Below are 2,892 nucleotides of genomic sequence, written 5' to 3'. Positions count from 1 at the left end.
AAGGAAATGTTCTGGGGTCTCTGCTCCTGTGTGTCTGCTCTGTTCTGGGGTTCCTGCTCAAGACAAAAGATCTCTCCTCCGGATCTGGGGTCTGGACTCCGAGGTTGGGGTCCCGGCTCAGGACCAGGTGTCTCCACTCTGGGCCAATGGTCTCTGCTCTGGCTGTGCTGGGAGGGGGGAACCAGGTCACTGAGCCAGAACAGGGGCTGGGTGACTTTTATAGGCTTTGGCTGGCACTTGTCACCTCCCTGCAAACCAATCTGCCTGCGCAGGCGGGGCTGCCAGGAATAGCCACCCGGGACCTGCACATTCAGCAGCCCCAGCTGCCCCCTCCTATGGGATGGCAGCACATGGGCCCGGCCCCCCCAGCGGCCCCCTTGGGCTCACTCAGACCGGGTAGGCCACGGCCAGGTCACCTTTCTTTAGGGACATGGCTCCTGTCCCCAGCGTCAGCACCCCTCTGGCTGAGGGTTTCCCCACCCTCCCCCACCTCCTCAGTCACCTATTGGCTCCCAGCCCCCACAGACTCTCCCTGGACCCCCTCACCCCCCCTGCCTGCCTTAGCCCCTGCATTAACATCAGAACCACCCCCCAAGCCCTCCCTGTTAATCCTGCATTGACCCTCCCCCACCCACCTGCTCCCCCTCACAATCTCCCACAGCCCCTGTAGCCCCAGACCCCTCTGGTTCCTCTGCCCTTCTTCAGCCTCATCCCCAATCCCGCTGTGTTGGAAGACATTGGAAGACAACCTTTGAGTCACCTGGACCAACCCAGTTGCCCATACTCCTAACCCACATTTCTGGGGAAGATAAATCCCTCACCAGCCCCATGCCATGTTCTCCAGCCTTCGTTCTGCTCAATCAGCCATCCTTGTCCATGGAGCATGGAGACAAGGTTCATTATGTCACCCCAGAACTCGTGACCAGCCACCCTACTGTTACCCCCAAACTCAGATTCACCCCAAATCCCCCCAATGACCCAGGAAAGCCCCATTAATTCTATGGGTCATAAACCACTCACCCTCTCCTTGCTCCTGTTCCCTTATTTGTCCTCATGCTGTGCCTGACACTACTAGAAGTGTCTCTGTAACCCTAACCTTCCTGCAATTAGGGTTGAGAGAGTGTTTTCCCCATTTTCCAGCTAATTCCCGTCTCCAGGGATGCTGCTCTGAAGTAGCCAAGCAAGCCTGGCTCTCCTGGGTGCTGGTCCACAGGCTCACAGTTCTGTGGTCCCCAGGAAACATCTCCAGACGTGGACATGAGGGTCAAGAGGCATCTCCAAGACAGCCAAAGCATGAGGCACGTTCTCTGCCAGGGCCAGATAATCCCAGCTTTGCTAACAAGGGGCTGGCTTTCCAAGTGGGGGGAGCTGTGGTCACCCAGGAAAGGGAGGGAGAGAAACAAGAGCAAAGCCCATAGGCCAGGCTGGTGTTTAAATGCATGGTGGCATCCCAAAGAAGAGCCTGAGGGGTGCACCCCAGCTGGAGCAGCATGATCCTCGTGCTTCAGGAGGGATATTGTTCTTGTCTCCTAGTTATTTGGCAGCAGGACAAAGCCAGGATACCACGAGATAATGTTGGTGCCTCAGGGAGGGTCTGTTTGCCCCAAACTGTGTGATAACCCAGATGTTCCTTGATTATTTCCCCAGTGAGGAGGAATATGAGTAATAAAATTCTGCATTACCCAAAGTTCCCTTGGAATGCCTGAGGGATGAGATCCTTGAGGCAGGAGAGAGTGATATGGGGCTCCCAGGCATTTCTGCTGCCTGCATGAATGGATCCTGGCAGTTCCTTTTCTGCTCAGAGCACCTCGGAGTGGCTCAAAATTGCCAAGAGGGTCATGAACCAGAAAAGTTCCTGCAGCTGCTCTAGCCAGAGAGAGGACAAGTCTTGCTGCCCAGCAGGGCAAGGAAGGGCTGCAGAGGATCATCCATCCATCCTGCTCCAGCTGTCTTTGGCTCCCAGGGGCCAAGTGGAGAAGCTCTGGTTTCTCCATACCTTGGCCCACCAGGATTTCATCGTGCCTTGGATGACCTTGGCCCCCTCCTTGACTCCTCTGCTTGACCCCTCCACATGGGCCATGCCTTGATGACTCTTTCCATCAGCTCACAGGTGGCCAATTCCAGACTCCCACAAACATCTGCTCAGGCATCTTCCCTGTGTCTTTCTCAATCATGAGATTGAGAATCTAATCTAATCTGAACAAAAAACCCCACTTCATTGAAAAAAAAAAAGGGCTTATTTTGATTCTATGTTAAGAGAAGTAATTTAAAGAGCTCAGAAAGAAAAATAAATCAATACCAAAACTCCAATTCATAAGGAAATGAGCACTCAGATTTCTCTCTGATTTCAGTTTGGGGGAGTGCAGCTGAAAATTAAATACTTCCCCCAGGAAAAATAAAGAACATCAATGCAATAATTTCACTTGAAGTTCTTGATTTGAAAGAAACTTGGGTCTATCAACCTGCTCCATGATGTTTGGATGCTTTTTCTCTGTTGACTCAGCGGGTGACTAATAGGTTATGAGCAGATGAATCAACATGGTTTATCACCCACTCTTATCTGGGCCACGTTACTAGAGTTTATTGGCATCTTGTTTATTCACATGTTGGGCAAGTGCTGGGTGCTGAGCAAACCCCAGCAGGGAAACACCGAGGAGCTGCTGCTGTTGGTGGCAAAGGCACCACAGGAGGTTATCCCAGTTCCAAGTCAAAGGGTTTCCCACAGGCTCCAGAGGTGGGGAGTTGACCTTTCCTTGCCCACCACGATGGCTTCACTTGTGGATTCCCAATGGGGATGGAGAAACTGCTGCCAGGAGGTGATTTCCCCTCAGGACAGGAGTGGGCTGTCCCAGGCCCCAGTATTCAGTGAGGAAGCTCAAATCAGTCTGGTGG

This window comes from Geospiza fortis, unplaced genomic scaffold, assembly GCF_000277835.1.
Source record: "Geospiza fortis unplaced genomic scaffold, GeoFor_1.0 scaffold26, whole genome shotgun sequence".
NCBI lineage: Eukaryota > Metazoa > Chordata > Aves > Passeriformes > Thraupidae > Geospiza > Geospiza fortis.
The sequence above is the reverse complement of the archived record's forward strand: the minus strand, read 5'-3'. Positions refer to the sequence as shown.